Below are 23,915 nucleotides of genomic sequence, written 5' to 3'. Positions count from 1 at the left end.
TGCTTATTGTTCCCCTTTCATATCCCCAAGAACTCCTTTCCTTTTAACCTCTTCTATGAAAGAGTCAGGGTGTAAAACACCCGAGCAACACCTGAAGGCAGGCTGTTCTTGATAATTCCCAGGTGGGCACAGGGAGTTTCCGTTCCACTTCTCTATCTTACAGAAGGCAGGTACCCCTCAACTGGAAGCTTCTGGCTCCAGAGAGAAGATGTGAAGGCGAAGGCTCTGCTAGACCCTTGTTATAGGACATGAAAAGGGAAGAGAAAGGCAGCCAGCTGTTGTCTTTGTTTTAAGAACAAAGCTTTGGGCTGGGAATGTCACTAGGTGGTGGAACTTGCCTAGCATGGAACTCTCCTAGCATGTGCGAGGCCCTGAGTTCAACTCCCAGTACTAAACCAAATAAATACCAAAGTATTATTTATTCACCTTTTAAGTAAACAAAACTAAATGAAAACAGGAACAACTCTAGAGTTTTGTGGCAGAACAGAATCAACATGATAACTTTAGAAGGAAACTTGGCAATATGTTTAACATAGACAAATATTTGGAGTAAGAAAATCTGTCCTGTGAAATAGTGCAAAGTAATGTCAAAATGTAAAATAAAAGAACATATTTATTGCAGCACTTTATAAAGTTGTTATAAAGTGCTTCAATACGCATTTGCAAGTGATGTTCCAGAACTGGCTCATATGGAGAGCTGATTTCTTAATTTTCAGGAATTTTGTGAGCCAGTTGTTTCATCACAGCATTATTAAAAATTAAATTTTCTTGGGGCTGGGGTTGTGGCTCAGTGGTAGAGTGCACGCCTAGCACGTGTGAGGCGCTGGGTTTGATCCTCAGCACCACATGAAAATAAATAAGTAAAATAAAAGTATTGTGTCCAACTACAACTAAAAAAAATTTTTAAAAAATTAAATTTTCTTAAGTTTAGATTTGAAACTTACCTTAAATAAATTGTATTGAAAACAAAAAATAAATTTCCAAACCCATTATTTACTAACTATTGTAATATGTTTACTGCTACCTATGCTTTTAAAGTTATTTATGTCTGTTGTTTTTGTATAGTGAAAATACAGTAACTGTTGTCTATCTCTTTCCAAATTTGCTCTGGTGATGTCATGTTGGTAGCTTGAAATCATCCACAGTGGGAACATGTACACGGTAGAAATTGCTGAACATTACAGTTAGTGCATCTCTTCCCCAAGCTGGTTGTTAAGCATTTGTCACTGCTGGCTTTGGCCATGTGGGACACTGGAGTGCTCCCACTACCTCCTTCTCTCTCTCTCTCTCTCCATTTTTTTTTTTTTAATGTGGAATTTTTTTTTTCTTTTTCTTTTTCTTTGTTCTTTTTTTGATATACATGATGATAGAATGTATTTTGATGTATTATACATACAAGGAGTATAACTTATTCTAATTAAGATCCCATTCTTGTGGTGTACATGATGTGGAGTTATGCTCCTCGTGCATTCATATGTGAACATAGGGAAGTTACATCCGATTCATTCTACTGTTTCCTTCTCTCCCTTTCTTTGACCTGTCTCTTGGTTCTGAATTTGGGGATGTGATTGGGGGGAAGGAATACACTTAGTTATGCAACCTTCTCCTCTCTGTTTTCCTATTAGCCGGTATGGTTAGTTAATACAAAGTATTTTAGATCTCAACTTCATTCATTTTAGACCTTGATTTTTTTTTTTCCTGGAGATAAGAGTCTTCTGACAGCCCCTCCCTCGAAAACAGTTTGCCCTCCCTCCTTCCCCATCACAGTACTTCTCAGTTCTGGCTAAACAAAATCTGCTGAAGATTTAACTAGAATACAGACTTCCAGCTCCCGTCACTGTTCCTCCTGATTGAGGCTCTTGAGGAATGGGACTCCCTATAGCGTTTTGTAAGTACCCTTGGGATTTTGATGATCACTGTTTTTTGCTTTCCCCCTGGCTCCTGTGGGCTCTTCCTGCCCAGCCCTCGCACTTGTGTACCTTGCTCAGCATTGGGTCATTTGGGCTGTTGGGCCCTGCCCTGTTGCACAGTAGCCATGAGTTTTTATGTTTGAACTCAAATTCTAATCTAGTGAAATTTGGTAATCAGAAGCTGTTCTTTGACCCATTAGCCTGACACTTACACAGGGCCCACTTCCCTGGGCTCCAGTTCTTTTGGAACCTATGTTCCTACCTACACAGCCAGCTCAGAGTGCTGGGTTTTGTGTCTGCTTCAGCCTCTGGGTCACCTCGATAGAACTTGGTCGTGGCTTTTCTGAACACACCAACACGTGCTTCCAAGCTTCAGGCTTTTCAGTGTGCTGTTCTCTGTGCCCGGAGCACCCTTCTCCCAAGTCTTTGCCCTACTTGCTTTTCATTATTTTAATCAATCATAAAAAAGTCAAATGTGACTTCCTGGAAAGGTCTTCCCTGAGCATTGAAAACTTCCTCCCCTCTCAGTCCACTTTGCTGTGCCCATTGCCTCATCCTGTGCTAGTCTAGCCTTTTACCTTGGATTATTTCCACTCCAGCACTTGCCACCATTGGAAATTCTTCCTGTCGTATTTCTTGTTTGCTGTGTTTTCTACACAAGAATGTGAGCTCACTGAGCACAGGGGTGTGTCTGATAGATCGCAGGTGCTCAGTAACTGCCCTTTATATGAATGCTTCTCCAAATTGTTATATGCATTTGATGCTGGTGTGTGAACCCTGGGCCCCTAAGCCACTCATCTGTTTTTCTAATGGCTCTTCTCTGGCTCCACAGATATTGCATGCCAGTGATTCATCGCCAAGTTACCACCCCCACTTGGAACAAGTACTGCTATCAACTGACGAGAAATAAAATCTGTAGCTTTCCAGGTGACGATCACCTTTCATTTTCAGCGAGCTTGCGAACCACTTGTTTTAGCTGCACCTGGTTGTCTTGTGGGTGAGTAATCTGTGGTAGAATGGGCCAACTAAACATGGAAGTAATGTAAGATAAATGTGGTCAATTTTAGGAAACTTACTAACTTCCTTTTTTGAATTCTACCAAGAGTAGTTTTGGGTGGGGTGGTAGGGGCCAGAGGGCATGCATCCCTCTGTGAGATACCAAAAGGCCAAAACTGTTTTGGAGATGTTTGCTCTGTCTGATGGCGCCAGGACATGGAGGATAGGCTTGATTGATGATGAAGCGATTTCTGCAGATCTGTTGTCAGGAAGGTCAATAGGTTGGTGGTGGAAGCCTTCACCCTATATTTGCAATAGTTCCTGCTCCTGCTGGTGTTGGAGAATCTATCAAGCACAGAGTTTTCTGGTGCCAGCAGAGTGCTCAGCATGTGATAGAGAGTCTAAGATGTGGTTCCAGCTGCACAGAGCTTATGATGTAATGCAGTCATCTGAAACAGGACTGAATTGTGCGGCAGAATCCTGCCAGGCCAACAGCAAGGACTGGCATTTTGTAATAATGGTTGGTTCAGTTTTCCTTGATACTGATTTTCAAATTGCTCTGTCAGGGGCTATGCTATGGTCTCAATATTTATGTCCCCCTAAAATTCCTATGTTGAAATCCTCATCCCCAATATGATGGTGTCAGAGGTGGGACCTTTGAGGGGTGATTAAGTCATGGTGTCTCTGTCTCATGAATGGGTTTAGAGCCCTCATAAAAGAGGCCAGAGAGAGACTCCTAGTGAGACTCTGACTCAAAACAAAAGGTAAAAATGGGTCAGGGATATGACTCAGTGGTTAAGTGCCCTTGGGTTCAATCCCTGGCACCAAATAAATAAATTAAAGAATAAAATTTTCTGTTTGTTTTAAAGTTACAGAAAAGTTTCAAAGCTAATAAAGTTCCCAGTGAGCACATGGTTCCCTCTATTACTAACATCTTATTTTGGTGCGTGGTACACTTGTTACAGTTCATGAGCCAGTATTGATTCATTATTTACTAAAATCCATACTTTACTCAGAATTCCTTAGTCTTTCCCAAATGTCCTTTTTGTATTCCTGTATTCTTCCCAGGATACCACCTTGCATTTAGTAGTTAGGTTCTTTTGGGCTCCTGTTGGTTGTAGTGGTTTCTCTAACTTCCCTTGCTTTTGATGACCTTGATAGTTTGAAGGGTACCAGTTAGGTACTTTGTAGAATGTCCCTCAGTTGGAATTTTATGATGTTTTTTCATGATTAGACTGGGTTTATGGGTTTGGGGAGGAAAACCACAGAGGTAAAATACCATTCTCATCATATCATCAGGAGTACACACGATGATCAGCATGCATTGTCTCTGGTGATGCTGACCTTGATCGATGAGGTAGAGTATTACAAACTCTGTCTTGTGAAGTTACTTTTCCCTGTTATAAACACTGCACTCTTTTAAAATGGTGAGTTATTCTCTATCTCCTAGCTAGGGTAGCACCTCCAGAAATTATCTGGAATTCTTCTGCATGGAAAATTTGTCTCTTCATCCTTATTTGTTCATACCAGATGGACTCATGGATACTTATCGTGTTCTTCGGGTTATAATCCAGGACTATCTTTTTATCTTTGGCTTTTCATTTGAACAAAAATTCTGCTGTTTACAAATGTTACAAAAGACTTGTTCCGTGTTTTTATATCTCCTCCTTTTTTACTTTAAGTATCCTATTTATTTGTTCATTGGAGGCAATAAAAGAACATGAGCACTTAGACTATTTATACTTTATCTTTTTAATTATTTTTTTGCAGTGGTCATTAAACATATGGGTATTTAAGTTGCTTTCTGGAGGAGTAGAGACCAGAAGGCATGACTTCCCCTTGTTGCATATATGTTTTTATTCTCTACTTGAAATTATTGCTGAGATCACCAATAGAGAGATTTATAGTCATCTGGTTTATTGAATCTCCAAGGAAGTTTGATAACATTCGAGGTTTAAGAATCATTTGGGCCATGTTTTTTTTGTTTTTTTTTTTCTTGTTCAGATTTTCCTCAAATAAGATAGGATCTTTGGGGATGGGCGTGCATCTCTGTGGCAGAGCCCTTCCCTAGCCTGTGGGAAGCCTTGGGTTTAATCTCCAGGACTAAAATTAAAAAAAAAAATGAAACTTTGAAAATGCTGTTTAATGTACTCTGCTTATTTTTACTGCTAGAAGAATGGTAGACTTGTTATAGGAGCACCGAAGTTGGCCTTCCATGCTTTCTGTTTCTTAAGTAAATTTCTTTTGTGAAATTTTTTTTTTCTCTACTAAAGAACACAATTCAATGATCTGTATGTAAACTTTTATTTCACCTCTTTTTAAAGCATTTAAAAATATAACACATAGGTCCTGATGTGTTTATTGACCTGGCTTAACATAGAGGGCAAACATCCTACAACTATTTTATTCCCTTATAAATTTTCTTTTATGTTTCATTAATTTTGTTCTAAGATCTAGTGTTCTTGGACATTCTTGTTTATGTGCCAGAAACCCTTTGGAGAATGGTTTTAGTTGCAGGCAGAGCCGTATTTTTATGAGTTGTAGGATGACAGTTACATTCAAAGACCAGATGACTTGGCCGAATAGGCCAGAAATATGCCTCTAAATCCAATGTTGTTTTGTCACCTAGTGTGTGATGGGTTACCCAGGCAGCCCTCCTGCTATGATGCCCCACTGAAGACTCAGTCTTCCTATAAAAATGCAAAGCCCATCCCAGCATGGCTGACCCCATAAATGGTCACTTGGGCCTATGTATGGGTCTGCTCTTAGTAGGATCAGATAATATGCCCAGAGCTGGGTCTTGGGTCCTGCTCGAACAGGCTTGAAGAGTTTTCTGTTGCAGTCAAATAAATAATACCGAGCACTCAGTGTAGCTCAGCAGTAGAGACAGGGCTTGGTCATGAAGTTCAATCCCCCAAACCAAAACAACAACAAAATGGTGTTAATTTGGAACATGCTGAGATGTCATTACTGTATTGCATGGCAATTGAGCATAAATTAAGCATAAAGGACAAGCACTTTACACCTTTGACTGTAATTAGCATTAATTTAAAATACACCAGAGTGAAAATTGAATTCTCCCTTTATTCATCTTTCTCAAGTCAAACTTGTACTCATACTGACACTTTCTTTTGATTGCATCCAGAATTTATTTCTCTATTTATTTGTTTATTCACCAAGTCATTATGCTCTTAATATGATGACTTCTATACAGCAAAGGTTTCCTTATCATCTCATTTCCTCAGGGAATCTGAAAATTATCCACAATTCAAAATGACCATATTTTTATCCAGTAGAAATGACTAGAGATGATGTATATATTTTCACTTCTTTGTCATTTAAAACTAAGCTGAATCCAGACAAGGAGAGAGGTTTTGTTTCAAATAAAACCTGGTTATTATTTGGCCTTGTGGTCCCTCTGGCCACAATGCTCAGAGCTGATATGGAGCAAGATAGATATCACAGTCCCAGCAGGAAAGTCTCTCTCCTGCTGGGGTCTTTAGGCCCTGAATTGACCCCTGGACTCTTCAGCCACCCTGGATCCTGTTCACTTGACAGGAACAGTTTGGAAGAGATTGTTGCCCAAAACAGAGGCTTGGTTTTCTTCACATAGTAGACCCACCATTACTTAATGCTACAAAATTGGGTTCAGAGTCACTCTTAATAGAGGATATTTAAGTGACTGCCATTTACTGGGCACTTCCTTGTCATTGAGTTCTGTATTGTATCCCACAGCATTTGAATCTGTCTACTTTGATTTTGTCCAGTTCACTTTCTCACCTTTGCTGATAATAGGACGGTCTTACTTAAGTATTTGTGAATGTTCCCTGGATTCAGTAGCTTGAACTCAAAAACCAGGGACTTTTCCTTCCCTTCAAAGTTTCTTTAGGTTTCACCTTTTAAGGGTCATTGGTAATTATATTTATCTGTCGTTTTACAAATAAGTCATGGAAAAATGGAAAATGGGTTTGAAAATTATTCTCACATGACAGCCATCATGAAACTTATAAGGGAAAATGGCAATTACTAAGCCTTTAAAAAATTCTAAGAATTAAAAGAAAAAGAATAAACCCTCAAGGAATTTAGCCAAATGTCAGTCAGTTTTACATTGGCAGCCCCAGATAAATGAGAAACTAAAAAACCTTATTTATATTAGCACCTGCCATCTTTTCCTCATTAGTGTGATATTTGCATATATTTTAGCCAAAAGCTGATTAGTATAAAATATGCACTCAAAAAAGATATCTATAATATTGTATTTTTTAAAAAAGATGACCTTGTGGGTTTGCCTCTGAAACCATTCTGGGAACATAAAAATTTATTTCTTTGTTATAGTGAACGCTGTGAGAAGTTCGGTGGCTGATTATCTCTAGTTTCCAACAGGAAGGGCCTAAGTGTGCTTTCCTGAACAACTCAATTAATTCATCCTTTTGAAGTCACTGATTGGAAATGATCTGATCTGTTAATTATATAGTCTATCATTATCTCATAATTTGGATACATTTTTTTACTCCACTACAGTGTTTAGGCATATATTCAGATGGTTCAAATTCACTATTAGAAACTGTGGACATGCTAGAAAAAACCCTAGATTGGTCATCAGGATAGCCAGAGTTCCAGGATTTTGGATCCCAGACCAACTTTGTGTGACCTCAGGCAGTTTGTGTCTGGCACTCTTGTCTATTTCAGGCCCTGCCTCCAAAGCTGGAGATGAGTTAAGCTTGGTCCTGGCCACTACCCTGGGGATTTACAGTCTGGTGAAGTGATTCTCACACTCCACTGTTCACCCAAATCCCCTGGAGGGCTCATCAGAACACAGACCGCTGGGCTTCACCCTGGAGTGCCTGATTCAGTAGGTCTGGGATGGGCAGAGAATGTGCATTTCTAACAAGTTTCCAGATGCTGCTGATGTAGCTGGTTTGAGGACTACAGTTTGAGAACCATTGACCCTAATGGCTTAGCTGACACATCAGTAACCACAATTCAAAGACTAAAAGCTGTGAAATAAGTACAAGTAACACACAGTGGGAAGCAGGGTGTGCAGGAGAGATGTTGCAACAACTGAGAAGACTTCACGGAAGAGACAAAATTTAAGCAGGGTCTCAAAGAGTGGATTAAGCCTTGACAGGTAGGGCATCTGGGGGATGACAGTCTCCTGCTGGCAAAGAGAGTGCAGAGCAGGTATTAGCACAGGTGGAGTGGGGGGCCGAGGGAGGGGAAGGAGCAACAAGAAACAGAAGGAAATGAGAATAAGAGAACTTGGAGTTGGGACTTGGGCAACAAAAGAACAGCCTGATCAGAGCTAGGCTTATGAAAGGCAGCTCTGGCATTGTGACGGATGGCTTGGGAAGAGAAAGAGGGATTTCAGCAGAGCCAGTTAGGAATTATTGGGGTAGCCCAATTCAGATATAAGAAGTAGCTGAAGAAGAGCATGAGGGTGGAGTGGATGCAGCCCTGTGATGATGGATCTGCAGCAGAAGACACAGATTTGGTAGCTGATTTGTTCCTGGGGAGGAGGTTGAGGTAGGGGATAAGGTACAATGAGGACTCAAAGTCAGAATTGCTAGGGAAGATTGATGGCCATGACTGGATCCCTCAGAGGAAACTGTTGGTTAGGAAAGTGAACCTCCTGAGACTTTGGCTTCTTTAGGAGGGAAACTGGATTAGGTACACTTAAGGGTTTCTTTCTGTATGATTGTAATCAATAATGTAAATGTTGTTGGTTGTCTGAAATATTATAGAATATAATTGAGCAAAGAACAGGCAGCTTATATATACCAGACACTTGTTTATTTGATTGGTTGTTTTCATGTTAATCATTAGCACTGAAATATTGACATCTGCAAACAGCTTTCTTTTCGTTCTTATCTTCACTTGCTTATAGTTTTCTTAGCATGTTGAGTTGGTCAGACTCCCACGTTATATATCATGAATGTCAATATTTCGGGGATAAAGTGTTCTATGTTGTATTTTATGTAAGTATACATAAGTATAGCTGATATTTTAAGGATCTCTTTGGCTGTTTCTTACATTATAATAATCATATTGATACATTTGTACCCAACCCTCTCTTGCCCCCTGGATTGTAAATTCTGTTGATTTTTTTTTTATGCTGGGAGTTGAACACCGGGCCTTGCACATGCTAGGCTGCACCCCCAGTCCCTACAAACATCTTTCAAGTAAGGAACACGTCTTATTCATGGTTGTCCTCCTCGCTGCCCTCATCATAAATAGTTATAAAAAGTGGCCCACACTGTTTGAGGAATTAGATTAAATCACTGAGTAAAAGTAAGTTACTGTCTGTTTTTTAGGAAGAAACAACATGTCTCAGGCAATAAAGAGTCCTAGTTGAAAGGGAAACAGACCTCTGTGCGTCTTGGGAGGTAGAAAGAGGAAGCATGTTTAATTCAGTGGACTCTGAGGATGAGAATGGGTATTGTTGAGCTCTGTCCTAAACTAGCCATGGTAACCTTGGGCCAGGCCTTTCTACCCTGGGCCTCAACTTCCTCCTTTGTAACACTGAGGGTGTAGATAACTACAGATTTGTATAACCTTCCAGATGACCTTTGGGGCATGATTCCAAGCAAAGGAAATGGCATGAATGAGGCATCAGAGCTGAGTTTGTGTGTTCTTTGTGACTAAGTGTGACAGGCTAGGAAATGAAGCAGGACAGGGAGGTCGAGGCCTTGTTCAAAGGACCATTTCTGTTGGGATAAGTAGCTTGTTTCTGCTCTATGGGAATAAGGAACAGGAGTGTCCAGGGATAGGAGTGAAGGACCAGGGAGAGTGGGGACAAAGGCAGAGACAGTAGGAGGAGGTGTTACTGAGGGGGCCATTGCTGTAGGCAGCTGGCTGCTTGATTCTAAGGTGTCTTCTGAGAAGCTTTATGGAATGCATCTCAGCTCACTTCTGTTCACCTGGAAAGAAAAGGGAGAAAGTTTTATACCATATTTCTCATCTCTCTTTGATTTAAGGTGGCCCTAATTCTGGGTGGTTTATGTGTGACTGCCTGGGGGATTCCATGTAGTGACGGATGAAGTGGCATATATCTGGTGGAGGGAGGCCCTGCAGGCTACACTCGTGTTAGTCACCTCTTTTTTGTTGTGATCAAAATTCCTGACATGAACAACTTAAAGGAGGAAAGATTTACTGTGGCTTACAGCTTCAGTGGTTTCAGCCCATGGTCGGCTAGCTCCATTACTCTGAGCCTGAGGTGAGGTAGAACATCGTGGCAGGAGGGGTGGTGGAGGAAATCTGCTCAGCTCATGGTATCCAGGAAGCAGAGGGGGAGGGGGAGGAAAAAGACATGTAGAAGGGGCCAGGGACAAAAAAATGCCCTTCCCTGGCATGTCCTCAGTGACCTACTTCCTCCCAGTGGGCCCCACCACCTTCCCATGATGCCGCCAGATCATTAATCCATGAGTGGATTAATCCACAGATGAGGTCAGAGCTCTCATGATCCCATCACTCTTCAAAAGCCCCACCTCTGGACATTGCTGCACTGGGGACAAAGCCTTCAACACATGAACCTTTGGGAGACATTCCAGATTCAAACCATAGCCATGTGTTTGACACTGGTTGGATTTTCCATGGAACTGGTGGTCACAGCAATGGTAGGAACGGGAGTGAGTCTGAGAGGTTTTGAAATTGTGCATAGAGGAGGCCAATGCAGGGGACCATTGAGAGATTTTTAAAAAGGAAGATCTTATCACAGTCATATAGTGGTAAATACTTTACAATCAGCTTCCCAGAGAAATGAGTGTGTGTATAGGTATACATCTGTCTGTTATAAGCTTCACTGATACAAAGGATGTGTAGTGACCAATCTACAAATAATGATAAAAAAATACAATACCCTTTGTTATAAAGTCCATATGGCCAATTGAGTCTACAGGTTTTCTGTTGGTCTTTGCTGAATTCATGTATGCACAGTCAACCTGTGGTTAATAATTGATGGAAGGGGGAGCTGATGTTTCCTTTCCAGTACTGAGGAAGATGAAAGCAAACACCAAAGGCCTGTCCCAGAGCTTCCCAGGTTCAGTCAATATCTTTGTGAATCAAATTAGTATTTACTAGAAGAATATTTCCTCAAGACTTTGTTTATTCACAATGTAGCTACTACAAGCACCACATTTTTTTTTTTTTTTGGAATTGAACCCAAGGATGCTCTACCACTAAACTATACCCATAACCTTCCACCTTACCTTTGTAAAAAGAAACTTTTTGAGACAAGGTCTTGCTGAGCTGCCCAGGCTGTTCTTGGATTTGTGATCCTCCTGCCTCAGCCTCCTGAGTAGCTGGGATTATGGGTGTGTGCTAATGCACTTGGCAACATTCTATTAACGTTTCACCCATCACTTTTATACCTAGATAATCAACAAAACAAATAGCATTCTGTAATGTGTAGTGTTGGTCAATTTCCATGTGAAAATTCTCCCATCATGACCAATATCAAGTTGTGGGAAATTGGGAAAAGACAGGCAGGGGAACATTATACAGCATTTCCATACAGATAAAATGGAATGTAGCTTGTTGGCAGAGCACTTGCCTAGCATGTGCCAAGCCCTGGATTCAATCTCCAGTACGGTCAACAAACAAACAAAAACAGATAAAATTGAACCAAGTAACCTCGAAGAGCACAGGTATTGATAGAATGTAGTAAAGTAATAAAGAAGTGATACATGTTGAGTATTTATTACCTTCGAGCTTAATACAATTTACCTCATTAAAGTTTTCATCATTGATGTTTAACAATTGACTGAAATTCAGTTCCTGGATTTCTGAGAATTCATTTCTCAGGAGCCTGTATGAGCTAGCCCAGGACACCGGTGAAGTTATATTTTTGCAAGTTTACTTTGATAGCAATCTGTAAAAATGTTTTGAAAGGAAGTGGTCAGGAGGCAGAGAAAAAGTACTTGAACTAGAGCTATAGTAGGGATGAAAAGTAGGAGATGGATCCAACAAACATCCTCAGACTCTGCCAGCATGAGAGTTCAGATGAAGTCAGTTTAACAGAGAACGTGCAGATTCCACTGGTTGACATAACCAAGTGGTTATGTCAGATGTGTAATAAGTCTCTTCCGTGTGTGCTCGGTGATAGGTCCCCTGAAGGTATCTCACCTGTGTTTTCAGAGCCCCACCCCATTTGCAGTCTTCTGCTTTGCTTCCTGGTTGGTGACCGCAGGCCAAAGGGCTTTGCGGTGAGACCTCACCCATAACCTTCCTAGAGTACGGGTCCGTGCCAAGGAAGTCAAGTGTTAAGACTTGATTTTCATGTTTGTGAATTTAGGGAGGAGGCTCCAGAAAGATGCTGGAACCTGGTATATACTCTGCAAAGATGTCTCTGCTCCCTTTGTCACCTAGAGCCTGACATTGTTGGGTTTGTGTTTGTGTGACTCACACTGGCAAAGGAAAAATCACCCACCCTACTTCTTCCTGCAACTCCTGGTGCTACAGCCTCAGCAGCCAGGAGCTGGTCAGGGAAACAGCCCCTTTACCTTCTGCGCTCTCCCGGAAGCTCACAGAGTCTTTCTGTCTCCAACTCCCTTCTCCCCTTGAACATGTGCTGGGGCAGATGAAATCCTGAAGGTCAGGCACTCCCTAATCTGTATGAATTCCCCAGAGTATACGAATCTCAATTTGGACTACTCAGCCCCCTCTACTCTTTTTTATAATTATTTTTTTCAAATTAGTTTTTTAGTTGTCAATGGACCTTTATTTTACAAATAATTTTACATGTGGTTCTGAGAATTGATCCCAGTGCCTCACACATGCTAGGCAAGCACTGTACCACTGAGCTACAACCCCAGAACCCCCTCTACTCTTAATAGATGAAACCTGGTGGAGTAGATAACAGGATGGAAGTGGTCTCTGGTCAAAGGTGGGTTCAGTAACTGGGTTAAAAAATGTGGAGGGTCAGGCTGTTGGGCAGGGAAGGAGGATGGCATTGGATGTGAGGTAAAGAAGTTTTATTGCTGGTTGTGGTAGCAAATGCCTGTAATCTCAGCTACTCAGGAGGCTGAGGCAGGAAGATTGCAACTTCAAGGCTAGCCTTGGCAACTTAGTGAGACCCTGTGGCAAAGTAAAAAAAAAAAAAAAAGAAAAGAAAGAAAGAAAAAAGAAAAAGAAGAAATTTAATTGTGGTCACTTTTGAACTTGATGAAACATAAGCCTGTGGGACAGTTTGGTGGGGCCAGACACACAGGAGAAAGAGAACAGGGGAATGGCAGCATTGGGGAGAGCAAAGCTATGGGCAAATCCATGGATGTCTACTAGACTCCTCTCTCTAGGGGGATGGAGAAGGAGAAGACATAAAACGGACAAAGTAGCTCTCAGAACCCTAAGGATCACGGGAGTTTAAGGGGTGGTGCAAAGGAGGCCAGAACCCTGCAGAGAGAAAAGTTGGAGAAAAGAAATGGCGTGAACAAGGATTGTAGCTCAGACTGGGAATAGGCAGGTCCCTTGTGCTTACGTGTGGAGCTGCTCCAGTTTATCTCCAGAGTTATGATTAGGCTAACCTCACCTCCCTTCCTTCCCCTGAAGAGGATCCGGATTCTCTGCATATCATAAATGGCCCAGGGTCACTTTTGTACCCTGTAGGTACTTGGATCCAGGTTTTTGTAGTCAGTGTGAGGAGAAAACAGTCTCACTTGAAGCCAAAGCTATGGGAGAGTCATGTTTTCCTGTTAGACGTGTCTTGCAGTGTTTTCCATATTAATCACTTCGTTTCCCCCTTGGTCGGTCACAGTCCTGATATTTGTTCCTCCTGCAGTTGTCAGCTGCCTGGTGTCTCAGGCAGTCTGTGATTCTGTGACACAATAGAGCTCAAGCTGGTGAGGTTGCTGCCAAAAGCGTGTGTCACTCTTGGTGGTTTTGTTCATGAACATCCTGAAGGCCCAGTGCTCCGGAGAGCCAAATTACAGGCTTCAAAATGACCGTGCGGTTTGAGTTCAGCAAAAAGTACACCCCAGACATGTTGAGGGTTGTGGGTGTGGGGGAACTAGATGACGCCAACACGGAAAGACGGAGCCTATCTGAAAAGAGATAGCAGAGTGACTTTTCTACAGCACGGATCTGTCGAATAAGTGGATTTGGATGTAACCACAGGCTTGCCATGTGAAATTCTATTCCATGGGAATTCAAGTTTGTGGCTTTGGGAGGGCATTTATTGCAGGCTGTGAAAACTTCTCTCTTATTCTTTTGCCAAAGCACAGAGGCATGGAGAGATAAGGATGAGCTTTTACTGTGGCTGTTTGTCCACTCTAATCCTCTTAAACACTTGATGTGTCCCCACATGCATAGCAGTGAAATTAAATATAGCTATTCCTTATAATGTAGCCACTTAGATATAGAAGTCTGTTGCTAAGGGAATGCAAAACTGTTTTTTTTTTAATATCAGTTACAAAACTGTGTTTGCTTCAAGTATCAGAGACCCTCAGGTCATGTTTTATTTCCCAAGTAAAAGCATCTGGCAGTTGAGAGGGGGCATGACTGCTCCAGGCATCTCACTCTGCGATCTCCAGGATGTGGCCTGGATTTGAGGTGGATGCTGGTGCTTGAAAAATCATGTTTTCATTATGGGCAGGGAGTGGAAGAAGGGAAGAAAGGACTGGTCTAATTCTAGCACTTCCCCTCGCATCTCCACAACCAGAGCTCTGTCACATAAGCTGCCATACCTAGCTGCCGAAGTTCAGTCTGCATCTCTAAATTATTATGAATCTCATTTTTTGATAAATTAAATATCTCACAAACTTGTCTTCTCCTGGTCATTATTGCAAGAGATTGGGAGAGAGCTCTTGGAAGAGTCTTTAGCATCCTTCTGGATGATTCCATGCAAGGAGGTCATCTTCCTCTGTGTCCCCTCACCCGTAATGACTGTAGCATCAGGAACCACCTGGGGCTTACCAGAGAGGCAGAATTGGTAAAGCATGTGTTGGAGGAGTTATTACAAAGAATTAACTTACTCATCTGTGGGGCTGCCTAAGCAGACTTAAAATCCCTAGGGCAAGGAGTCAGGCAGGAAGACCATGAGCAGGGGCCGAAGCTTGGAGTCTGCGGATTCAGAGTCCAAAGCCTCTTTACAAGGACTTTCAAGGGATCCCTTCAGTCCTACCCAGGATAATCTCCCTTTTGACTAATTGATGTCAAGTGATTAGGTACCTCACACCTGCAAAATCCCTTCATGGCAACACTAGATTAATAGTTGGCTGAATAACTTTAAAAAAGTGTGTGTGAGCTACAAAAGGACTGCTGCCTCCTTCTTTTCTCCACCTCTGAGAAAAAGTTCCTTGTAGCTGACCCTGACTGGACACACACAAGAAATGGAATTCTAGGGAGTGTGACTCAGTCCAGTCAAGTCGACACAATCATGTACCATTATTCAGTTTTTGTCATATAGAGTGATACATGGGGTAAAAACAAACATGTTAGTGTTCCTTCATTTCTGGTATTTCTTCATTTCTAGTATCTGTCTGAAGATTGATAGAATTACTGACTGTGATGAGAATCTGGTACTAGTGATTCATTTTATTATTTTTTTCTACTTCGTTCTTTGTTTATCATACGTAGTTAAGGTTGTACTTCTAATATTTTCATTATATGAGTGAAGAGTTTGGAGGTTTATCAGCTTTTGTGAGCTCACCTAAGTTAATTGCACTTAAATTTTGCTTTTAAAACTAATGGAAAGGATGACTAAGTTTTTAATAGCACATGTGTTTTTATTTTTCATTTCTACTTTTTTTTCCTGGTCTTCTTAAATACAGATATACCAATAGACCTTTTCCTTCTTTATCAAACCGATAATAGCTCTTGTAATTTAAGCAAAAAATTAATAGCATTGCAAATCGGTTTTTACTGAGACCCAGATGCGCAATAATCCTTTATTGAAAGAGTCATCTATTTTCTTTTCCGTTTAAATGATGGCTCTATTGAGATGTTGTTCACATGCCATAAAGTTCACTCTTTAGAGTGTACAACTCAGTTGAGTTTAGCACATTCACAAAGTTGTGTACTGAATACCATTATCTAATTATAGGACCTCTATTTTTTTTCTTACTAAATATAGAGTATCCCTTATCTGAAATGCTTGGACCAAAAGTATTTTGGAATATTTGTGTACATTTAATGAACAATCTTGGGATGGGAGCTAAGTCTAAACAAAATTCATTTTGTGTTTCATATATAACTTATATGCATAGTCTGAAGGTAATATATAAGTTTTAATGTGCCTGTGTTTCAATTCACTTGAATTCAGCTTTGACATTTTCAATTTGAGATGTCAGATTACTGCTCAACAAGTTTCAGATTTTGAAACATTTTAGATTTTTTTTTTTTTTTTTTTTGTACTAGGGATTGAATCCAGGGTTCACTGAGCTACAACTCCAGCCCTTTAAAAAAAATGTTATTTTGAGACAGGGTCCAGCTGAGTTGTTTAAAGGTTTATAAAGTTGCTGAGGCTGGCTTTGAACTTGGAATTCTTTTGCCTCAGACTCCTGAGCTGCTGGGATTACAAGTGTGCCTGACAAGATTTTGCATTTTAAAACTGGTGATGTGCACTCTATTATAGTTGTAAATTTTTTTTTTTTAAATGAAGAGTTTGAAAAATTCTGTTTTCTTAGATTTAAATTCACCTGAAAACTGAATAAATAAGTAATTTGGGGTAAGGACAGAGTTGCAAATGTTTGTCTCAGCTTTGTGAGGAGAATACACGTAGGGCCATTACTAAGGATTTTCTTCCAAATTTAGGTAAATGCTTCCTTTGGATGTAATTCACAATCAAGTTTTCATTCATTTCTTTAGTAATTACTTCTTGAACTTTCCCTTTGTTCTAGGCTCAGGGCTAGGTACTGGCAGTCCATGTAAGTGAGACCTTCTCAGAAGCCTTGTGGCCAGGAGGGTGGAAAGATTGGTAAAGCTATTCTGGGGTTCATGGTAGTGATAGGGGACAGACACATGTGAGAACACGAGGTTAAGAGAATAATTGCATAAAATGGGCGCACTGTGCTGACCCTACATACTTTCTTTTCCAAGAAGTAATTTACCTGCAACCCTGCCTAGCCTAAGAGAACAAGATATGTCACATTCCTCAGCAAACTATTTGTTATCTGTAGGAGAAATGCAAGCCTGAACTAATGTCAATAAGAAAAACCCAAATTACCCTGAAGGGAGAGACTTTTGTGACCCTTTTCATAGACCAGATCCTGGAACTCAGGAAGATGAGGATAATTCCTTGTAACCATAACATCTGTAAGAATTTATGATTAAGAATCCAGTCAAAAGCCAATCATGATGGCATGCATCTGTAATCCTGGTAGCTCAGAAGGCTGAGGCAGGAGGATTGCCAGTTCAGAGCCAGCCTCAGCAGCTTAGCAAAATCCTGTCGCTAAATAAAATCTATATAAAAATGGGCTGGGAATATGGCTCAGTGGTTAAGTGCCCCTGGGTTCAATCCCTGGTACCAAGAGAAAAAAAGAAAAAAAATCCAATTAGAATTAGTGGACATGGGCCAAGGTGACCTGGAGTTGTCATGGCAGGGGTATTTGAAATTCTGATCTCATCTTTCTGTCTGTCAAAAGTCAAGAGTTGGATCTGGGCAGGACTCTCTGGAAACTTTTCTGGGAACTCCAATAAAACTGGAGTGCAGGAGAGGCATGTTGTCCCTCTCCTCTCTGAGAGGACCCATACTCTCCCTTGAGAGTGTTCCCATTTTCTTTTCCTATCCTTCAATAAACTCTGTTTTTTTGGCTGTTCCTCTGAGCGACGTGTCTGAAATCTTTCTGACTTGAGCACAAGAATCAGGGTGTGAAGGTGTATTGGGGGGTGTCTTTGCACTGCCTTCATTTCCTAGAAGGCCCCAGCTCTGTAACAATAACATCTTGACTGGATGCTCAGGGGTCAGGAAGCCACCAGGAGCTGGCATGCTCTGTTTGTGAGATTCCATATCTATGAAGTTGCAGGAGGGAAGTGACCACAGCTATAAAAAAAGATTATGAGAACTCATTGGAACATTCCATGGGAGACTCAGGTCTCTTGTGTGGCTGGTTGCACAGCAGATACGGGAGCAATTGCTAAGCTCTTCTAAGAAGTGGATGCAGATTCTAAGAAGCACAGCAAATTTTGCTGCCTGTAGTGAGAAAAGATCGGAAGGGTTCCCACCACAGTGTGGTTTGCATTCTCATTTCCTTCAGAACTTCAGTATCACACATTAGAGATGCCTTCCTTGGCCATGTATCCTGTCCTGCTCCATCACTTTGCACTGCTTTCTGTTTTTTTCTGAGCTCTGATATGTTATGCGTGTGTTTTGTTATTGTGCTCTCTACCCCCAACCCTGTTAAAGTGAAAGAAGGTATATCCTTTCTTTGCTATGCTCTTTGTAGTGCAGTGTCTGGAAGGTAAGTGATAATACGGATTAGTTACATACTTGAACCAAGGATCTATACAAAGGTGCAAACTGTAGAATTCAGTTCCTTTGGTCCCCTTATGCAGGCAGTAATTAATTTTTTAAAATTAGTACTTCAGATCTTTAGGTACATTAATCTGTGGAGGATATTCTGTGAGGCTGGTCTCTCACTGAAAAACAACAGACTGAAATTTGCATGTGTTTTACTATTTCTGTTCCAAAATCTCAGTGTAAAGTTGAAGATAGTGGGGGATATGCCAATTGGCTCAATTTAAAATGCTAATTAGAATGTAAGCTTCAGGGGCTGGAGATGTGGCTCAAGTGGTAGCGCGCTCGACTGGCATGCATGCGGCCCGGGTTCAATCCTCAGTACCACATACAACCAAAGATGTTGTATCCACCGAAAACTAAAAAATAAATATTAAAAAAATTCTCTCTCTCAAAAAAAAAAAAAAGAATGTTAAGTTTCAATGGAGGAGCAGGGTTGTCTGATACTTCTGTATGGAGTCTGGAACAGTGTCTGGGACTCAGGATGGCCAGAATAATCTTCCACCCTTCTTTCTCCATAACCAGCTTAACTCCTTTCTTCTCCATGAAAACAGGCCACAGGAGTGAACTCCCTCAGCATCTCCTTATCCTCCAAACAATTCCATCTGTCCTAGGCTCTTATCTGTCCCAGACAGCTTGGAAATTCTCTGTTTTTCTTTCACTGAACTTTCTGTGGAATCCTCCTACTTTTCAGACATGAAACCATTTAATCAGTATTAAATCTTTCCTTTCAGCTTACAGAATGTCCTAGTCTCTCCCTATGTCCAAACCGTCTTCTTGGCCCAGCGTATTTCTCACTTTTCTTCCCAGTTTTGGCCAGCTTGTTGAAAAGAGGTTGTAGGGGCCACAGGCTCCCGATAAAGGTCAGATCCCTCCCCCTTTGTCTCCTGGAACTGCTGCAGAAAGATCATCATAGGCCTCTGAATTGCAAAACCCGGGGGTCTCATCTCAGTATGTAGCTACTGCCTACAATTCAGTGAATATGTAATAAAAATTTGTTCCATTGTTTTGCTTTTTGGTGTGTCGCCTACGGGCTTTGACTTTTATTTGGGAAGCTGATTTGGCCTGTTTGGTTCCGCTGACCCTGCACCCCCACCCATCCTCTGGAAGTGGCCACCATGACACATATCCCCTTTGACTTTCCATACCTCTGGCCAACACCTCCTCACTGAAGTAAGAAATGTGGTCATTAACTTTCCTACCTCTCTGCCCTTACTACCCAGCCCATTACTAAATCTTTCCTCAATACCTCCTTTCCATTCCCGCTGTGGCCACTGCCCAAGTGGGTTCTTACCTCAGGACGCACTGCTCATTCTCTGCCTCCAGTTTAAGGATGATCTTTCTGAAACACAGATTATACTGTTTTATTCTTTAAGTCCTTCTGTGCTCCCCATCACCAAGACTGGATCTAAAGCTCAGTGACAAGGCATCTGAGATCCTTCTCAATGTGGCTGCCATATGAGATGCCTTAACCTAGGTCTCAGCCTCCCCGACACACACACACACAGACACATGTACACACACACACTGCTCACGCTCACACACACACACACACACACACACCATTCACACATTCACATCCTCTCTCTTTTTCTGGCTGTTCAGTGCCAGGACGTGCCATGTGCTGTCCTACTTTGGTCTCTGAATAGGATGCCCTTCCTCCCTTCCCTGCTTATAAATAGAAGCATCCGGTACCTTGTTGGTGTCTGCCTTGACCACCCATTTTCCTTGCATGCTGAGTAACTCAGCATTTGAAAGCTGTATTTGTGCACTGCATACTTTTCGTGGGTTGGGCCACGTACACTGCCTCCTTCATGAATTTTCCAGCTTTCTGAGAACAGTGGTTTGCTTATTCATCCTTGAATCTGCAGAGACTACCAGACCGCAGAGCGCATAGTAGGTATTCAGTAGACATTGGAATAAAGGAATAAACTTCAAATAAACAGTCTCATTAACAGGTGTGAACCAGCCTCTCTAATGACAGCTGAGAATTTAAGTTCAAACAAATCCTTCGAGCTGGCAGTAGACGCCCGTAGACGGAACCACAATAAATGTTCTTCTTTGTCTTTTAAGTCATCTTTGACAGTGGTGTGTTTTTGTAAGCGTGGATTACTACACACAAATGTGTTAAAGCTCTTTTGTCCAGGAATAAACTGAGTTTCATCATCGTTGTGACAGTACTTTCTGGGGTCAGTTTTCAGGAGACAGGAAAAAATTTTTATAACAATTCAGTGAATACGTAATAAAAATTTGTTCTATTGTTTTGCTTTTTGCTGTGTTGACTGGGCTTTGATTTTTATTTGGGAAGCTGATAGACGGCTATTATAAAAGCAGTGGCAAACTGCTTGGTTTGTTGAAATCCAGAGTGAGTTCAGTGGTAGGAGGGATCCAGGAATCCTCTGTATTAAGGAAAAAAATCCATCCTTTCTCCTCTGTGGTGTTAGTAGCTAACTCTGCGCAGCAGCTGATAACCTGGATAATCACCACATATCACCCATCTCATCAGTTTAGAGGTCCACAAACTCTCCTTCCAGTTCTCACAAAAAGAACGTGCAGATGCATGTGTTCTTGAAGCTGACCGTCACAATAATTTCTTCCTATATCTTTTCTCTTTTTTGGTTCCAAAGCCAGGGAGCTTCTCCGCCCCCTCGTCCACCTTTTTTTTTAAGCTAAAATAATTCTTGAGTGCCTAATCTATATAGATTATCAGGGGAAAATATTCCCTTTTCCTGAATGATAATCCCAGGACAACATATTGCTACTATGAAGGGGCTATGTCTGTCCATGGACTCAGACAACCTTCGTTTTTGATACTGTTCCCCACTAAACACACACACAACACAGCACACATACACACCATATCATGAATACTAACAAGGGGATAATAGCCTTAATTTTATTTCCAGAGGTGCTGACATCTAAATGAGTTATAGCATATATCTATATATCTATATCAATATCTCTATATATCTTATACCATATATAGCAAATATATTTTAGAGTCCTTTCCAGGTGCACAAATTCTTTTTTTTAAATTTTTAATTTTTATTTATTCTGATTTGTTATACATGATGGCAGAATGCAATTCATTTCATATTACACATATAGAGCACAATGTTTCAAGACACTGATTTGTTCTATTGTATTCCCAGGTGCACAAATTCTTAACATTTTCTCTTTGTTTAACATTATGATTAAGAGCTTTTCTTGGGGTGCTTTTCCTTCTCTTTTTTCTTTCTTCTTCTTCCTTTTTTTTTGGTACTGGGGATTGAACCAAGGAGCACTCTACCCCTGAGCTACAATATCCAGCCCTTTTTAATTTTTATTTTGAGGCAGGATCTCTCGCTAAGTTGCCAAGACTGGCCTTGAGCTTGTGATCCTCCTGAGTAGCTGACATTAAAGGTGTGAGCCACCACATAGAGAAGGTGCTACATTTTGTACCACTAGCTTGTTCAGAGTGAGGGAAGCATCAGCCACTTGGGGGCACCCAGGTGTTTATTTAGTGAAGAAAAGGGAGGCATTGCAAAGGGAAAACAATTTGATGCTCAGGGAGAAGGGGGAAACAAACGCAGTGCAGATGGTCCATTCCAGTACAAGGAATCCAGAAAGGAAGCCTATGTTAAAATTGCACGTGTGGAGAGATACACAGATCTCCTCGATTTATGACGGGCTTTCTCCTGATAAATCGATTGTAAGTTGAAAATGTCAAAGTTGAAAATGCATGCAATACACTTCACCTCCTAAATGTACTGGCTTAGCGACACAGATGCTGGCAAGTATCAGTGGTTTACCCTTGTGATTGTGTGACTGATAAGAGCGGTGTCTTCCTGCTGCTGCCCAGCATCACAGGAGAGTATTGTACCACAGGTCACTAACCCCGGAAGAAGATAAACTTCAAAATCCAAATTATGGCTTCTATTGAATGCATATCACTTTCACATCGTCATAAAGTGGAGAAACTATAATTCATGGAAAGTGGAACCACAAGAGTTTGGTTGGCTAAACTGCATGAAAGATGAGAATTGATTGGGAGATGCCCATGTTACCTGTTCTAGTTGAAATTTTGTCAGGTTGAGATATTTTGTTGTAACTTTTATATATGTAGAATATATAAAGACTCAGTTTGTGTTTTGAATAGGTATGCAACACAGAATCCTCAAATAATATTCAATCATAAATTTGTTAGGATCATGCCCAAAAAGTTGTCCTTTAAGCTTCTGTGTTGTTTGAGCAACAATACAATACCTGTATTGTTTGATTACTTAGTGGCTCTGGGCAGACAGGATTCCATAATGTAAAATCGATCTGATCCCCTATTGCTGTGGGGCTCAGGTATGACTCCTTCTTCATTCAGAAAGACAAGCAAGCACTGGGTCTTTCAACTCTGGTTTTTGTAGCTTAAGATATTCACATTTGGGCTGGAGTCATGGCTGAGTGGTAGTGAACATGCCTAGCATGAGTGAGGCACTGAGTTTGATTCTCAGCAGCACATATAAATAAATGAATGAAATAAAGGTCCATCAACATCTAAAAAAATTATTTAAAAAAGAGAAATTCACATTTATTAACTCAGCCACGGGTGCATGACTCCTGTGCACTTGCTCAAAATCAAATTCATTGGGGACTGATGAAGACCAGGCTAATAGTTTATTTGTTCTGAGAAATTATTTCCTAATAGTCTGGGATAGTTTATTGGTTGGTAAAATGTCCTTCCAACAGGAAAACCTGCTGTGAAACTACATTAAGGTCACATGGCTGCTTGTAAAGTACAAAGAAGAATAAAGGGAGCCTGATGGTCTAAAGCCTAAAGCACCATTTATTTCCATCTTGGAAATTCAATCTTGGAAGCATTTATTGAGTGTTTGCTGCATGTAAAGGGCAGGAAGCTGGCTATTATTGAACCCATTCTATGCAGCGAGCACTGCACTTACTGCTTTTACAAGTTCATTGCATTTAATCTCATTGAATGGGTAGATCACTGGGATAGCATACTGCTGAACAAAGTAGCCTCTGCCTTCAGGGCCTTCTAGATCCATGCTGTCCAGGACAGTGTGGCTTTCTAGCAATGGGAACGTGCTCTAAGTGTAAAATCACCATGGAATTCTAAGACTGAGATAAAGCAAAATGTTTCATTAATATTTTTTTTGTATGTATTGAAATTTGCTTAGTATTTTGGATTGATTAGGTTAAATAAAATGTCATTAAAATTATTTTCACCTGTTTCTTTTTACTTTTTAAAGTGTCTATGAGAAAATGTAAAATTACATATGTGGCTCTTATTTGTGACTCATAATGCACTTTATTGGATGATGGTCTTATAAAGGCAAGGCATAGATGTGAATTACTAGGATCTAGATTCTAATATTATGATGGCATTTTAATTGGGGTAATTGGCTAGGCCTCGTAGCCACAACTGTAATCCTAGTGATGTAGAAGGCTGAGGCAGGAGGGCTGACCGTCTCAAAATGAAAAATAAAATGGGCTGGGAATGTAGCTCAGTGGTAGAGCACCCCTGGGTTCAATCCCCATTATTGCAGAAATCAGTGAATAAATAGGGGTGAACT

General features: G+C 40.9%; 1 protein-coding gene across 2 annotated transcripts in view; it reads left to right on the top strand.

Moving 5' to 3' along the window:
* The window catches only part of Pld1 (phospholipase D1), a 213,554-nt gene that overhangs the window by 7,722 nt on the left and 181,917 nt on the right, over positions 1-23,915 (top strand). The window contains exon 2 of one of the 2 annotated variants that reach the window (XM_046422926.2): positions 2,743-2,907. The gene's annotated coding sequence lies outside the window, so the exon portion shown is untranslated. Of the gene's footprint in view, positions 1-2,742; positions 2,908-7,450; positions 8,035-23,915 lie in introns of those variants that run through there. The other variant, XM_058572275.1, reaches the window with a different exon arrangement.

This window comes from Marmota monax, unplaced genomic scaffold (assembly GCF_021218885.2).
Source record: "Marmota monax isolate L192 unplaced genomic scaffold, Marmota_monax_Labrador192_F-V1.1 WCK01_AAM20220418_F8-fsc00110, whole genome shotgun sequence".
Taxonomy (NCBI): Eukaryota; Metazoa; Chordata; class Mammalia; order Rodentia; family Sciuridae; genus Marmota; species Marmota monax.
This window is presented reverse-complemented; position numbering and strand designations above follow the sequence as displayed.